This window comes from Camelus ferus, chromosome 32 (assembly GCF_009834535.1).
Source record: "Camelus ferus isolate YT-003-E chromosome 32, BCGSAC_Cfer_1.0, whole genome shotgun sequence".
NCBI classification, from domain to species: domain Eukaryota; kingdom Metazoa; phylum Chordata; class Mammalia; order Artiodactyla; family Camelidae; genus Camelus; species Camelus ferus.
Genome location: NC_045727.1, coordinates 23,893,284 through 23,910,928, shown reverse-complemented (window position 1 = coordinate 23,910,928; position 17,645 = coordinate 23,893,284). Strand labels below are relative to the sequence as shown.

At 47.8% G+C, this 17,645-nt stretch overlaps 1 long non-coding RNA gene across 1 annotated transcript; it reads left to right on the top strand.

The window, feature by feature from the left end:
• Positions 1 to 12,763: 12,763 nt before the first annotated feature.
• Positions 12,764 to 17,176, top strand: LOC116660946. The gene is made up of 3 exons (XR_004316649.1): positions 12,764 to 13,074; positions 14,290 to 14,369; positions 15,031 to 17,176. It is a non-coding gene; the product is annotated as an uncharacterized LOC116660946 (long non-coding RNA).
• The last annotated feature ends 469 nt before the right edge of the window (positions 17,177 to 17,645 follow it).

Genomic DNA, 17,645 nt, shown 5'->3' with positions numbered 1-17,645 from the left:
GTCAGGGTGTGGCTGTAAATTGGGATGGGCTGGCCATTTTCTGAGCTGTCTTAGGCGTTGGCTGGGATGGAGGCTACACACCCTGAATCCACATCTCCTCTTCACATCACTGACCTGGGAAGGGGGCTCTCAGGTCCCAGATGGTCATTGTCACCTGATGAAGGTTGATAAAGGATGGCCGTGAAAGGGTGGAGAAGCATCTTAAATGATGAATCATCCAAAGTCAGCGCCAGAAATGAAACCGGCTTAAAAGTCAAGATCACTTTGCTTTTTACAGACGGAGAGACAGATGATCAGGAGAGGCCACAGGAAGTCGCAGCAAAGCATTGTCATACCCTTCCTCTCAGGGAACACAGTCTCTCTTGAAACTAACAACAACATTGTAAATCAACTACACTTCAATTAAAAAAAGAAAACACAGTCTGTCTTAAAAATTTTACATTTCTCACTGTTTCTCTGTAAGTCCCCTAGGTTCAAACAAAAAGTTGTTCTCCGGGCTTCAAGAGCCCTGAGCAGGTTAAAACTTCTGGGACCTGCATTGTTTTGTGTAGTTCTTAGTTTGCTAATTAGCAATCCAATGAATTGTGTTCTTGAAAACATTCGTGGCAATGGCTTCTAGAAGTTGCTCTCAAGAAACCTCCAAACGAAACAAAGCGAGCACCGATTTGAGCCCCTGATGTTATAATGAATGTTTAACCTAGGCGGAATCGAAGAAATTTGGGCTAGTTTACGACCATCACTCAACACTTGGCCTCCGGTCACCTTCTGGAATGGACTGCTTGTAATTGCTCACTCTGTAAAGAGCTACTGTATTTGCCAGCAGGCAAGACTCATCTTTACCCAAAAGCAACATGTTTACCCCCGTCAGTGTCAAGTGAAACAAGGTAACATGCTGAAAACCCCGCAGGGAAGGGGAGAGGCATCCCCGATTTACAGACTACGGCCACGTCGTCACCCCCTAGTGGCAGGAAGTGGAAACACAAACAAAGAGGGGAGATTTCCACACCAGGCTGCTTCCCTGCGCCAGCAGCATGCGTTACCCGCCCAAGCGATCAGAGGTAGAATGTGGCTTATTCCCTAATGATGAGATTTAAATTTGTCACTCCTAAAAGCCAAGGCTCCAAGAGGAACGGCATTTCTAAGATGTTCTTAAAACTAGGTCTCAAGCTGGTTTCCACCAGAATCCCTTCTTCTCCCCTGATGCTTGTACATGTACGAACAGCCAGGTAAACACTGGCTTTTACTGCAGGCGTGACAATGACCTTGGGAGTTTCTTCAACCCTGCTTTTTTTTACTGTACATTTTATACCGATTTATGCAGCAATATTGGCTTGTCGACATTCACTCTAGCAACCTGCGTGAGAATTCAGTCAAATTTATGTTTTTCTTATTGCTTAATTTCTCTGCTTGCCAATTGAGACACTCATTCTTATTTCATTTACCTTTATATTGTGATCTGCTTTTTAGTCACCAATATTTTCTGCATCACAGGGCTGCCATTTGCTTTTATAATGCCGCAAATAAAAGATAAGAACCCATTTCCCAGCATCTTCGGTGGCATTTCTTCTCCTGATTTGTACCAACATTCACTTAAGCCAACATATTTCTTTCATTTATGTAATTTTGTACCTTTTTTCAGAGCTAATGGGCTGTTATTTTACATTCGCATCAGTTTCCTGCTGCATTCCAATACAGATATGATGCATTTTCATGGGCAGAATAATGTATTTTCTCTACAAACATCTTTAATATCCCTTTCAGTGAATTCACCCTAAAAAATCACTCAACTCCTCCTACCAATATTCCGCATTAAATCATAATATTTTATATTGTGATATGCTTTAAGTACCAGAAAATAAAGTACTCATGCCTTCCTCTTAAAGGGGCCCTGAGCGAGTGACGTGGAACCAGGATTTGCTGAACATAAATACCTCTGTGCATGAAATATTTTAACTCCCTAAACACCAGAGGTGATGTTGGCACCTAGAAATGCGGAGTGGGGGCTCTGCGAACTGGAGGCCAGACCTCAGATGGACCACCCCCAGGTGGTGGTGTTGCCTTGAGGGTGCAGATGAGGAACTCCACGGAGCTGAGACCAAGACTTCTGAGAAGGACAGAGCGAGGGGCCATTGCTGGGGTGGCAATGGGGGAACAGCATGTGGAGGTGGTCTCAGAGGAGCTTCCACCGTCATAGGCTCTCTCCAGTGCCCCCGTTGGCCAAGCTGCACAGAGAGAAGCTGGCCAGGCAGAGATGTGTTTGCAGACCCCCACCCCCACACCCCAGAGTGTGGAGTCCACGGTCACAGCTGAATGACCGGCATAGATATTGCCCACAAACGTCTCCTCAGTCAGTAGAGGAGTTTCTCTCTGCCATGTCTTAGATCCCAGCAAAGAAAACACTTCTGGATGGTCTGAAAGTGATTATGAAGGGGTGAAATGGAGCCAGTTTCAAGGAGCGCAGTTTGTTGCGCGACCTGCATCAGAGCATCCTGAAACAGCTCAGAGCCATGCGTGTTACCGCCTCACGTCTGCAGGTGAAGAAGCTGAGCTCAAGGAGGTGGCATGGCTTTCACAAGGCCACTCGGTAAAGTGGCCGACCTAGGACCGCCTCCTTCCAGCTCTGAGCGGATGTGCCCTTTCCCTGCACCTGTTACCGACTAACCCAGGACCAGGCCCTTCAAACTGGGTTTTGTCCTTTTATCTTTTCCTACCATCTGTGGTCCTGGGGCCTGTGGGCTGGGCTCAGGTGTCCAGGGACTCAAGGAATGCCAGGATCCAGAAAGGACACGGCATCAAACATCAGACCTGAGAAATTAGCAGTGCACTGTGCATCGGAGCCACATCGTAACAGGAGAACACTCACATCGGATATGGTGGCAGCATACACTCCTATTTCATCAGTTCCAAAGCACACACTTCCATGTTCACGATGCTGAGGTAGGGAGGCATCTTACAGGAGATGCATCTTATCATGATAGCAGGCAGAATCTGTTTTTCTTTGTGATACATTAAATAAAAATAAGTTTTATAATTGCCAGCGCGACTGAAATATGGTCTTTATTATGATAGTTGTCAAAAAGATGACACAGCATTTTGAAGAAGGAGCACCTTTTCCTAATTTTACAAAGGTACCATATGGGCCAGCAGCAGACTGGGGGTGATGCTGCAGTCACATTTTGTCTCACTCACCTTGCCTGCACTGGGTGGCTATAAGGACGGTGGTGACAATGACAGCTAAGTTCTGGGGCTCTTACTACACCCTGGGCATTTGGCTAAGCAAGGTATGTATATGATCTTATAGAATCTTCACAATCATCCTAGGAGTGATTTTTCTTTTAATATTTTATAACAAGGAATGCATTTTTCATATTTTCACTTTAAAGATGAGAGAATTAAGGCTAAAAGGATCTTAAGCTAAATGGCTATAGAAGAAAAGAAGCCAACATATGATGAGGAACAAAATAGTAGATGGCAAAAGAGAGCAATCAAGACAGAGACGTGACCATTTGATTTGACCCCTAGATCAAGCCGTACCTGAAGCCATCTTCATCTCTAAACTTCATAGTTCTATAAGCCAGTGAATCCTTTTTTTGCTGACAGGACTTAAAAGGGTCCTTAATTTTTTTTTTTTTTTCCATGATAGCTCAGCCTTTGGGTGCATTACAAGTCACCAGTGTGTCATCTGGAGAAGCTAGGTTCCTGCTACCTTTCCCGGAAGGCCAGTCTCCACAGAGGCGGACTTCATCGGAGGCATTGACCTCAGAGCAGCAAAAGGGTGTGGGGGCTTTCCTGCAGTGTTACAGCAGAAGTTACCCTCCCCCCACACACACACAAACTGAAGTAGAAAGTTCTAGCAAGTGAGATCAGACACAGAGATGAGCAAGCAAGAGGGAACCAACCAATGCTGAGACAGGCTGGGACCTGGGACCTGGGGCCTGGGGCCTGGGACCTGGGACCTGGGACCTTTTACTGGAATGCTTGCATCTGACTAAACGTCTCCTCCAGCAATAATTTCTTTAAAACCAAACCAAACCAAAAAAAGCCATGACTCTGCTCCCTCGACCTGTGAGAGCCCATATGTCACTCTGACCCCTCTGGCCCGGTGTCCCGTTTTCTCAGCTGCCTTCTCCCACCTCTGCCAAGTGGAATCAACTTGGAAAACCAGCCAGCCGCCTTCGCCCCAGCCTGGGTCCGGATTCCCAAAGGTGCTGTCCTGGGGGACCTGCGTTTCTCTGCCCACCCGCAGCTCCTCTGAGCCCTGGCACCTCCCTGCACCTGAGTCTGGGACCCAGATGGACTTTCAGGTGTCTGGCACCTCTCTTGTATTCTCATTCAGTCACGAGATTTTGTTTCTTTTTCCTTAGAAATGCTTTCCTGGCTCTGGGCGTCCTCAGTGGTGGCACTAACGAAGAACAATGGTGACACGTGACCCAGTCTGTTTCCTATCTGAGGTTGGATTGAGCATCCTCAGGGAGGGAGGAGGGTGGCCCTGTCCTGGAGAGAGAGGTGGCTGTCCCGCGCTGGGAGAGGGGTGCGGGGAACGGGGGGCAGCTGGGGTCTGAGTGCTGTTTGTACACTGGAGGATGGCCGGGGGAGGGGTGGCTCAGGTTCCCACTACCCCCAGATCCCACAGGAACAGAAAGAATCCGATTGGGTGGCGGCTGAGGCAACCACGCAGGGCGCTGGTGAAAATGTGGGGAAGGAGGAGGAGATGAGGGGCGGCGGGCGGCCGGGCTTTCCGGGTCCAGTGCTGCAGGAGGAAGCTATTGTGGGAACAGTTCTGCGGGAGAGTAAATGGGCAACTGGGGAGCCCTTCACCTTTCTTCTGTCACCAGTTTATGGGACGTTTTCGCACGTATGTTTTGAGTCTTTCCCAGGTGCACCTGAAACCCAGGCAAATGTCCATCTGTATAAACACAGACCCCTCGTTCACTCTTGCGTGCTCTCTTACTGTAGGTCAAAGATGGTTACCAGATGAGCGGGATTTTTCATTCCTGGAGCCCCCAAGACAAGAGAGCAATTTACAAGTGGGAAGCGCCGACCGCCTGCCCCGAGGGACCCCCGGCGGCGGGTGGGGAAGGAGGGGCCTTCCCGCGTCCGAGGGGCGGGCACTGGGTAGAGCGCCGAGCACCGCGCCGCAGGGGCCCAGGCCGGAGGTGGCAAACTCGCAGTTTCCTCGCCGGAGGAGCGGGTTCCAGACCGGTGAGAGCCTTCCCACCCTGTCCATCTTCGTCCTGCTGTGCCGCGGCCCCCGCGCAGGAGGCGCCCCGCATCCCGCGCGCTTGTCGTTCTGCGCCCCGCTCACCTCCCGCTCGGCATCCGCGCGGGCGACATGAGGGTGCTGGGGGCCCCGCCCGCGAGCCGGGGACAGTCCCGGAGCCCCAGGTCGGGAAGGAAACCGGGGTGGGACCAGGAAACGGCGGCAGGAGAGAAGTTGCGGGTAGCGCCGGCGCGCGGGCGGTGGCCGGAGCCCGAGCCGCCGCGGCGAGGGCACCGCCGGGCAGGACGCACGAATCGGAGACGCGGGCGGCTCGGGACTCAGCCGCCGGGTCCCCTCCTCGCGCGGGGTCCGCGGCGGGACTGGAAAGGCGGGGCGGCAGGATGCGCGGGGAGATGCGGCCCCGGGGCGGCGCGGGCGTCTGAGCTGGGTGCGGGCGCCCTGGGGACGGCAAGGCAGGAGCGCGTCTGTCCGTCCGGGTGCCGAGAGCGGGCCCCCAGGCTTCCAGGCGCGCGCGGGCGGAGGGAGCCTGAACTCGAGGCCGGGCTCGGGGATCCGGCAAGGACGCTGGTCCCAGTGGGAGCGCGTGGCGGGGCGCCCCTTTGCCCTGGGCCAGCTGACCCCGCTGGGCTCCGCGTACCCGACACCCCGTCCGTAAGACCGGCTGCGGACCGCTTTGCCGACCCAGGGGGATGGGCGAGCGGGGGAGGGGGTGCTGGACGCTGTTTGCCCAGTGCTCTGACGGACTTGGAGTGGGGAGCCCGGTTCTTTGCACCCTCTTTCCCCAAACCCCGGGACCCCACCGTTTCTCACCCCAATTAGGTCCAACTGGGACTGGGAATCCAAAGGGTGAGCCGGGCTCTGAGCCCTTCGTTTCCCAGCCCTGGATCTCGGGAGCCGACCTTGACCCTCTGAGGGACGTGCGCTCCCAGCGCAGCTCATGGGGCGCCCCCGTTTGGCAGAGATGCGAGGTCATTCCCGCAGGCGACTCCCCTGGTCCGACGAGGTGGGCAGGGTGCTTGTAGGGGTGGTGGGGCTCAGGGGCGCTGGTGCCTGGGGACGCTGGGTGCGTCTCCAGATCCGAGGTGAGCCTCTAACCGGTGCCATGTTTATTATGCACACGTGGCGCCGGGGTGGAGTCGAGCAGACTCGGATCGGTAGGGGACGAGGTGGCAACAGCGCCCGGAGCAGCAGCCGGCCCCTCGCGCCCTTGGCTGAGCGCGGGGGTTGTGGGCAGGACAGGGTCTCACCTCCGCCGGGACTGAGGCTGCGCTTACAGTGGCTCTTCGGGATCCCGGGACACCTGGGCGCAAGGGAGAGGTGAGAAAAACACTTCTGGCCTTGAGGCTGGTGAGACCCACAGGATAAACTCATTCACCGCCGAGCGCAGGGCCTGCAGCCTCTCCCCTGGGCGCCCGGGCTCAACCCCAGCCCAGACAGAAAGATTCCCTACGCGCTTTCCCTCCCTCCCGCTGCTTTTGGCCTTAAAGCCCTCTCAGCTCTTACAGCTAACTGGAGACGCCTCAGGAAGACAGGCTCCCAGTTTAGATTTGAAAAGTAACATTTGTTTTTCAAAAGTTACCAGCCACCTGAAATTCTCCTTGCGGTTCCAGGTTCCCCCAGAGCCTCACTGCATTTTTGGTTTTTTTTTTTTTTAAGTTTTCTTCTGTTTTAAAGTAATGCCTTTTCCCCCCCAAGGGTTCCAGGTAGGCAGAGATGGGGGTGAAGTAGGGGGCACCTCTTTCTTTTTTATCTGAAAGGCAAAACAGACCCTCAGAGTGAGGGTGCAGAATAAGGCTGGGTGAGGAGACAGAGGGTGGCAGGGACCTGGGGGGGGGGGTGCCGGGAAGGAGATTGACTCTGGAGCAGAGACCTGAGTCAAGTGTTCCCCTGTGAATAACCGGGGAGAAGCTGTTCAGGCAGAGGGAGTAGTCAGTGCAGAGGCCCCGACACTGGCATCAGTTTGATGTGTAGGAGGAACAGCAGGAAGGCCAGGCGGCTGGAGCCGGAGGGGAGAAGTCGGGGGTGGGTGGAGTCAGCAGGTGCTCAGGGGACCGACGATGCTGCTGGGAACAGGCCAAGTGTGTCCCAGAGTGGACTTGGCCCCAGTATCCATTCTCCATCCCCAGGAACACAAATCCTGGTGTTCAGCAGGGCACTCAATGACCCAGCATAATCACCGCCTTTTCCAGTCTCTTCTGCGCCTAGGTGTGACCTGGAACGGGTTTTAAGGCTTGCTGTGTAAAAGCGAGTGGTGCCTGCAACTTCCAAAAAGTGTCCTTCAATGGAGGAGAGTACCCTTCTCTGTCTCTCTGTCCTGGTGGCCAGAATATGGATCCTACAATGGGTTCCAGCAGTTTACCCTGGATGATGAGATGTTCTTGGCAAGCACAGCTTCCTGAGCTTTGTGCAGTGGGACATCGCAGCTCCGGAGGACTTCTCCATTCCAGACGGCCAGGGGTGGGGGGAGGCATAGGAGGAAAAGCCAGGTCCCCAAAATGGCTGGAGGGCCACACGAGCCCTGGACTGGTGGCCTCTGGACTCCAGAAATGCCAGAGAAATAAACTTGTATATATGTATTTTTCTTTTCCTGTGACTTAAATCTGAGCCTAAATCTGTCTCTTATATTGCCTGATGTAGATCTTGGCAGCTAGCATGTATTTTTCAAACATCCAATGTTTACTTGAGAAAACCAAATGTGACTTAGCTTCTGTTTTCATGACAACGGTTTGACAATTTGGGGAAAGGGATGTGGTGAAATACAAAAATGATCCTAGCTCTTCGTTCACATTCTCATTGAAACTGGGCCCTTGCCATTTTAGATGTTTATAAATAACCTTAAAACAGGGACTATATTTTTCCTCGAGAGGATTCTGCATTTATCAGAATGTGGCATCTGAGCCCATCTGAATTTAAAATAAAAAGTCAGGGGGGAATTTGACAGCAAGAACCATGGTCTACCATCTAAAGATCTAGAAGCATTTTGAATTCAGGTGAATGATGGTCTTTTAAATACCCTTCTAAGAGGGTTTAAAAAAAAACATACTTTCACTAATTGATTATAGAGATGAGTAATTAGCCTTGTTAGCTGGACTGAGATGATAACGGCTGAAGATTTGGCTTTCCAGAGTGTTGGAGAAAACGTTTTCCTTGGAAGTAGTCTGTCAGGCAAGCCAACGAAGCACTTCCCCAGGGTTTACAGGATAAAGTCCAGCTCCTCTTCATGGAATAGACCTTCTCCAAAACTACTTCTTCAGTTTTATCATCTCATTTACCCAGTTTATGCCTTGACCTAATTGGCCCAAAGAATATTCAAGAACCAATAAAATGACCATCTCTCAGAACACCTGTGCCATAGGTAGATCGGATTAATGCTCCTGGTTCTTCACTTTCTGTTTGCATTAAAACTCATGTCCTTTGTCCCATGAGTCTGTAATTCCTCCCACTGCAGTCTTCAGGGTATTAAAGTTGGCTTGGGCCATAGGACTTGGCTTTGATCAATGGAACATGAGCAGAAATTACTCATACAAAGCCCTTGGGAGGCACTAATGTTTCTGTTTACTCTCCTGAGCTCCTTCCATTCTCTGTGAAAAGAACAAGTCCCAGGAACTTCTTGCCCAGGGCAAATGAAAAAACACACAGAACAGACCTAAGCCTGAGACTGGAGCTGTTTGTTATGCAGCATTACTGTACTGATACATGGTGACATGATTTTTTTTTTTTAATATGTTGTCTTGTTTTTCCTTTCTTTTGGCCAGCTAGCTCATATTTCAGGAACAAGATGTTACTTTTGCCTCAAATGCTTTTCTCCTCCCAATTCCTCCCAACCCCCCTCCCCAATTCTTCAGTCTCATAATCTCATAATGTGCGTCTACTGATTTAGGTTTTAGCTTTAAAGTCACTTCTTTGGGAGGGGCTGGGGAGCCTTCTCTTACTCTCAGTATAAATTATGACCCTCATTTTTGTTTGCTATCCTGGTAACTTGTGAATCTTTTCCCTCAGCCTTTATTACAATCTGGAAACACATTTATGTGGGATTGGTTTAGTGTCTTGCTTTCTCTCCACACCAGGACAGAGACCCTGTCTATTTTGTTAATCACTATAGAGGCAGTGAGCATAGTAGTTAAAGACATGGGTTTGGGAACCTGGTTCCAAATCCATTTTGCAAACTTAATAAAAAGTCCTTTAAACATATTAAAGCTGCAAAAAAGGGGCAAGTATTTTTAGCACCAATTTACTTGTCAGTAAAAGACCCAGATATGGCACTAATTCCTTCATTTATTCATTAATTCATGCTTTCATTCATTCACACAATCCTCAGTGAGAGATGATGAAATAAGTATTATTTTTTTCTCCATTTTACTGGTGAGGAAAGTGAGGCTCAGAGAGCTTAGGTAATTGCCCCAGTGCCACACAGTCCACAAGTGGCAGAGCTGGCATTCAAATTCTGGCTGTCTGTTTGGAGATCCACAGCCTCTGTGCTTTACTGCCTCACCAGCTGGGACAGGGACATGGTTCCCTGCTGTGTGCCTCTCCAAGCCTGCATGGGACACCTCCATGTTGTAGTTACGTTCCCTGCCTGTTTAACCAAGGAGGAAACTGGTTTCCTGAAGGTTAGCATCCTGCTCAGAGTCACACAGGACGCCACCTGTTAAATCACATATAACTCAGATTTGTATCTGCATTAGTCAGGCTTCTTCTGATCACAAGTGACAGAAAACCCAACTCAAACTGGCTTGGGTGAGAAAGGGAATTGATTTTTTACTTTTAAGAGTAAAGATGGACTTTTTAAAATAGGGTTGAGACAACTGGATAGACTCTTGTAAAACACCATGTACCAGAATGAACATCAAGTAGATCAAAGATTCAAATGTAAAAGAAAAACAAAACAAAAATGCAGAAGTACTCAAAGAAAATACAGGTGAATTCCTTTGATTCTGGACGTGGGAAAGACCTTTCTAAACATCACTCAAAATCCAAAAGCCAGGAAAGAAAATCTTGATATGTTTAATTATATAAAAATAAAAAGGTTGCACAGCAAATTTGATCATAAGCAAAGTTAAAAGACAACTGACTTTCTGAAAAAAACATTTTGAAACATTATAAAGTGCTAATCTCACTAATATAGAGAGAGCTTCTGGAATTGGAATAAACCACTGTTCATTTACACAATGAATAACTTGTGTAAAGAAAGGAAGAGGAACCCTGTGTCCTGTGTCCTTTGCTCCAGGACAGGCTGCTAAGCAAACAATGAGAGAACATATATGTGTTATCCTATAGAAAGGGGGAGAAAGGCCAACGCTGAGCAGAGAAGACTCCTTTTTGACAGAGGTCAGACTGAAGTGTGGTCAAGGAAGGAGTCCTTGTCAGCATTCACATGGAAAAACCAGAAGCCAGGCCTTAGCAGAAAGTCCTTTCCTTGTTCTCCTAACCTCATGGCTTTGAGTTCTTAAGAACCATGTCTGTGAGTCTGTTTTGGTTTTGTGACTAAGTGCATCTGTATCATTTTTTTTTTTAAGATTCCACATATAAGTGATACCACATGGCATTGTCTTTCTTGTTCTGACTTACTTACTTACATGATCATCTCTAAGTCCATCCATGTTGCTGCAAATGGCATAATTTCATTCTTTTTTATGTCTGGGCACAGACATAGAAAACAAATGTATGGTAACCAAAGCAGAAAGCAGGGCAGGGATAAATTAGGAGTTTGGGATTAGCAGATACACACTACTGTATATAAAGTAGATAAACAACACGGCCCTACTGTATAGCACAGGGAACTATATTGAATACCTTGTAATGACCTAGAATGTAAAAGAATATGAAAAAGAATATCTATCTATCTATCTATCATTGCACCATTGTGCCATGTACCAGAAACTAACACAACACTGTAAATCAAATATATTTCAATAAAAATAAATAAATAAATAAAGAGAGAGAGAAAAAAATAAATAAAGAGAGGGAAAAAAAAAAAAAAAAGAACCAGTGTCTTTTCAACTAGTTTGGAGACAGCTGTTCTGTTGTGGTGTAGTAAAAGTGTCCCGGCCATCAAGCCAGGAGAACAATTAGAAAAACATTAAGGGATGATTTAACATAAATGAGAACATTACAAGTTGTAGGCTTGACATGCCTCTATTAAATATTATTAGTCAGAAATTGCACTGCACATGGCACCGCAATCTATTTTACTGAAAAAATACACGTAGACTCTAGATATGGCAGGGTAATTAAAAGCATCCTTCTAGTGAATTTCAAAGCATCCAATTTACTCAGACCCAGACCGTACTTTGCAGCTCTCTACACTTGCTAATCAGTCTGTCAAGCATAATGGCCATTTGGGGCTGGAAGTATTTAATCCCGTGTGAATGGGCTTATCAGAATGTCTTAGAAAGACAATATATGACTTCCTGGCAAAGAAATGGCTGCAATTAGGCAGTAATTATGCAGTGTCTCATTGCTATGGTTTTAAACAATTTACCAGGCTGGTCTTGTGGTAGAGGAACGCAGAAGTTGCAACTGAGGCTCAGAACTTGATTGCACTGGGGATGGGAGAGTTCTTGGAAGACATTTGTTCAAGACCCAAGGGGCTCTTAACTGTAGAGCCTGGTTCTGAAACCTCTGAGTCCATCTGTGCTGAGAAAGCATCGCCTGGCTCAGCAGATGCTGGACTGCACTTTGGGACGTGGTACCCAAAGTCCTGGGAAGAGCTCACGCCGCTGGTGGCTTCCAAGGCTCTGGTACGAATGACCTGCACCCTCGGGCCATTTGGGAGCTGGATTCCTTGCATTCTGCATGAGCAAAGATATGTGTATTCAGGGGGAATGATGTCATTTAGCTTCTTGTGTTATGACTTCTTTTTTCTCCCCATTCGTTAACAACAATCCTTCTGAGTAGGAGCAGAATGTCTAGAGACCTCGATCTCCCAGAAGATAGGAAACCAAAGTTATCATGTCCTTAATTGGGGAAATGTTCCTCAGAATCATACCGTGACTCAGACACACAGTGCAGATAAACAGGACATGCTTTTGAGTTAGATTTTAATGATCTGGAGGGGGAAGAGAAATCAAAGTTAGGGTATCATGGGCTCTGGTAGAGCGATTTGAATCTGAAAGGTTAACTTCAGAATCTGAGTCTTCACTTTTAATCTGAATCTGGAAATCAAATATTAGCCTCCCCTAGAAGGATGCTGAGATCTGAAATATCATTCTGTCTCCAGGTGCAAAGAACAATAAATTTGAGACTCTAAAACCGGGATGGAAATTGGTTTCACTTACCCTTGATTGATTGGTCATGGTGCCAGGTTGAAGATGGTTCAATCAGTGGGGAGATGTTTCAGATTGCTTAGCAGTATCTGTGATGGAGAGAGAATGTGCATGTTTGTGTTAACCCTCACTGCTTCTGGGCAGGGAGAAGCTTCAACAGTGGAGTCTCAGCCAGGTCATCCTCTAATACGAGATTCGCGACTCCTTCATGAAGGTAGAGCTTCAGATCTGGTTCCTGTTCCAAGACCTCCCAGCAGAGTGGAAATGACGTGAACTTTGTCATCAGATCTACCTGGGTCTACCATTTAACTAACTGTGAGGACTTGGGCAGGTCATCTTGAGATGAAATCATACTGGATTCAGGGAGGTTCCTAAATCCAACCACTGATGTCCTTATCAGAAGAAGAGAGAGCAACTAGAGACAAATGGGGAGGGGAATGCATGTGACCACAGAGGCAAAGACTGAGTGACATGGCCACAAGCCAAGGAACGCCTGGGGCCACCAGAAGACGAAGAGGCAGGAAGGTTTCTTCCCTGGAGAGCGTGGTCTTGCTGACCTCTTGACTTGGAACTTCCGGCCTCCAGACAGTAAGAAAATACATTTCGTTTGTTTTAAGCCACCAAGTTCATGTTGCCTGGACCGCTCCAGGTAACCAAGACACCATGACTCAGGCATCCAACGCCAGAATCGAGATCCATTTTGAAGTCTAATCAAAATGAACATGATGGAGAGGGTGTGGGGAAAAGGGAACACTCCTACACTGTAGGTGGGAATGCAAATTGGTGCAGCCCTTATGGAGAACAATATGGAGGTTCCTTAAAAAACTGAAAACAGACTTACCCTATGTTCTAGCAATCCCACTCCTGGGCACACATCTGGAGGAAACTCTAATTCAAAAAGACACATGCACCCCAGTGTTCATAGCAGCACTATTTACACTAGCCAAGACATGGAAGCAACCTAAGTGCCCGTCAATGGATAAATGGATAAAGATGTGGTGTGGGTACACACACACACACACACACACACACACACACACACACACAGTGGAATATTACTCAGCCATAAAAAAGAATGAAATAATGCCATTTGCAGCAACATGGGTGGACCTGGAGATCATCATACTAAGTGAAGTCAGCCAGAAAGAGAAAGAAAAATACCATATGAGATCACTGATATGTGGAGCCTAAGAAAATGACACAAATGAACTTATTTACAAAACAGAGACAGACTCACAGACATAGTAAATAAACTTGTGGTTAACCAGCGGGAAACGTAGGAGGGTAGAGGCATAAATAGGGAGTTCAGGATGTGCAGATACTAACTACTATATATAGAAGGGATAAACAACAAGGTCCTGCTGTAGAGCACAGGGAGCTATAATCAATATCTTGTAACAGCCTATAATGAAAAAGAGCATGGAAAGGAATATGTATATGACTGAACATCAGAAACTAGTACAACATTGTAAATCAACTATACTTCAAACAAAAAAAAACCAAACAACTGATCGAGTACATTTCAAGACTTGCTTCTGCCAAAGTGACTCTCAGGTCATTGCACTTGGCTCTTTTCTCTCCCAGAGACCTGCTTTCCAAAATTTCCTCAGACCTGTCTCCTTCTCTTCCATGAGCTCTCAGCACAAATGCCGACACCTTAGAGATGCCATCCCCAACCTGCTTGGCTAAAATTCCCCTCTGCCCCTCCTCACTCATCCCTCTATTCAATTTATGACACTAATTTAATTTCTTCCTAGTTGTGACTATTTTAAATGATTTGTTCCCCATGTGTCTTTCCCCCAGATGTCAAATCAGATAGGGCGGGGACTTGTCTGTTTGGCCCCCACTGTGTCCTCAGCACCTCCCACAAGGCCGGAACGCAGGTAGGCATGCTGTTCATATTTGTTGAATGAATGAATGAATGAGTGGCTCTCCTGCTTTAATCCAAGTTTCCTGGGACACCTAGCTCTTGGGGACTGAGGGAGGCTGTCCCCATTGGCACAATCTGCGTTTTGGGTTTGGAGCCTCCATGACCTGGCAGGAAAGGAATCTGGTTAAGGGCAGAGATGGATGGTCATGGGTTTTAGGGCAGAAAGATGCTCTCCTGCCTTTTTTTTCCCCTTGGAGCTCTTCTGTAAAATTCCTGGGCTCCACAGGGAAGAACGCAGCACTGATGTGCAACGCTGTCCTTGGCCTTGCAGGAAGGAGGAGATGGTGCTCGTGGAGTCACGTGTCTGCCACGCTGTCTCCGCCTCGCGTCCTGGGATCAGCCCACCTCCCTGGACCTCCTCTAGCCCCCGTGAGAATGAACGTTCAGCGTCGTGACTCCAAAGGCTGTCAGATCTGCAGCCAGTGATGAACAACAACCCAAAGGAAGTTTTACCTTCAGCAGTGGGGCTGGATTTTGCATGTTAAACAAGAAATAGGTTTTTATATATTTGGAATTTATTTTAGTTTAACCCTCACTCCATCAGTGAGACACTCCCTGCATCTCTCTTGGCCCCAAAGCAAGTTTGTCAATGATTTTTTTTTTTTTTTTTTGAGGCCGTATATCATGGGATGGTCTATCTGCTGTTTGGCAACCGGTCTCCAGAATAAACTTCAGCCAGATGGTGCCTTTACGTTCTCCTATAAACCAGAATGAGCGAGGTGCTCTGCAAACAGCTGTTACCTCCGTTATGTAAAAATGATTTCACAGCTGAAAGGAGCAAGTGTACAATGTCAAGGAGGATGACTGTCTGCTGGGAACACCGAGCAAATGACTGGAAATAACCATCTTTGTCCAACCAGATTAAACACTGTGTACCTTCTAAATGCTCTTTTATGCGATGGCTCAAGAGTGGGTGGCCACACTTCAAATCTCCCAGTGGAATTCAACTCCCCACGGCTAAGCATCACCACAGTGTATGAATCTGAACGGTCATATTCAGTAAACCTATTATGTGGATGTGCACATAATAAGATGTCTATGTTTAGATTTCCTAGCACACATCAAAATGCAAAAACAGAAAAGAAAAGGATTTTTCCTGGAGAATGAACTGGATTCAGCCAGACGGCGGACAAACGCCATGAAGGTGTGAGAGGTGTTGACCTGCCTGGGTTCAGACGGACCTTTGCTAACGCATATTTTCTCAAGACGGAAGACAGAAAACCAAGCTGGCTGAAAATGCTCAGGAAAGAATTCGCTTGCTGTGGGTCTGTCTCCATCGGTGACAGATTCTGGGTATTTCGATGGCAGGAATGTGACATGACACGTTTTTTTAAGCTGCTTTCAGTACTGCTAATATTTATGTTCAGAAAACAGCTGTTGGTGGCCCATGGTTTCCATGTCTGGCTTTGTAAATGAAGTTTTGTTGAAGCACAGCCATGCCCATTTGTCTCTGGGTTTTTTATGGCTACTTTTACTACAGCCCAGAGCTGGGGAGTCGGGACAGAGATGGTGGGACCCCTCAGTTTCAATCTGGCTCATTACGGAGGCAGGCTGGCTGACTCTTCTGCCTAGACTCAATCTCAGCTCTCCGCTGACCATCTCCACGACCTTGGGGACCCGCATAAGACCTCTGGGGTCTTAGCTTAATGGTCTTGACTTTGAAACTGAGCAGGACCCTGGGGGGCCTTCCTGGGGACAGAGCCCCCTGTGTCCCCGCCTGCCTCGTTTGTCAGCCTCCTAGCCCTCCCCAAGTTCCAAAGAGCAAATTTAATCAGAGACGTGAGAAAATGCCAAAACAAAGGAAAATAGTCAAGCCAGGCAGATTAATCGTGGTTTAGCCATAAAACAAAGTCCAGGACCTGCATTGCCCCCTCAAGGGCTGTAGATAATACCCGGAGCCATGCCTTGAGTTATTCTGCAGAGACTAGAACCCCCACCGGGTGGAGGACGGTAACTGCTGACCAGCAGCATTTAGACCCCAGACAAGCTGGAACCAGAAGGTTGATGATGGTGACGCCCGTTGACATCACCACCAACCAAACCGGAAGAACGCCCACGAGCTGAGCAGGCACCTGGCAGCCCTCCCCCTCACCCTGTCTTTAAAACCCTTCCCCGGAAGCCATCCGGGAGCTCAGGTCTTCTGAGCACGCGCTGCCCATCCTGCGTCCTCGACCTCATGCTGCACACCTTGCGACAAACACGGTACTTTCCTTCCCCACGACCCGTGGCCGTAGACTGGCTTCACTGTGCGCGGGCGAGCGGATCCAAGTTTGGTTCAGTGACAATTTTACAAACTACTCAGGTTTGGTTAATCCCATGTGTAGCCCTGCGGACGGATGGAGGCCTATGCACTGTGCATCGATAGCATTAGCATTTTTATTAAAATAAAGCTTATTATAAAAAGTTCTAAATGACATAGCAAGGTGAGACCAAAAAATTCCCTCAGATGGCAGCACCCTAAATTAACCATTAGTGGGTAATATTGCCCATCATGTAAGTACACATGCCTACAAGGAAATAGATATGAATGCGTAGAAGGAAGGACATAATATACTGTTTTTAATAATTATATTCTGCATGTTTTTGATAACATGTGCTAAATTCACGGTTGCTTGTATGGAACGGAAGACAAAGTATCCAGATTGAAATTGCTGAACTCTGAGTAAGTGTCAGTGGACCCCAGAGATACTGGTGTTGAAAACATTCTGGTACAATCGAGGTGAAAAAAGCTTACAGTAAAATTAACGTTGAAGGCCATGATTGAATGTGTTGACTCTCTTATTGCCTTAAATGTCCTGAGTTCGTTTTAGCTAGTAAAGGCTGAGTCTCGTCTTCAGAAGGTGAACGAATGCCCAGCCTCTTACGTCTTCCCACTCCGTTACTAATTATCATCATCTGCATTGCTTGTTAAAGTTTATAACATTTATACACCACAGTGGGTTTCTACTCCCCGCGTTCATGAGGTCTGCGTCCCATCTGAGGATTATCCAGCCCGTTCCATCACCAACCACGGCTTCAGCTGCCTTCCATCTTCCAGAGGTGTTTTTAGCTGTTTTCTTTATCCCCTGTGACTCCTCAGCAAGTCCCTTCAAATAAATGGCAGAGGGGGTTCCATCGTTTCAACCCAGCACCATCATTTTAACGTGGCGAAAAGCCATGTGTTCCATCCACTGCCTCGGGTTGGCCACCTCAAAAGGTTCTTAAAAAGTAAGATGCTATATGATTATAA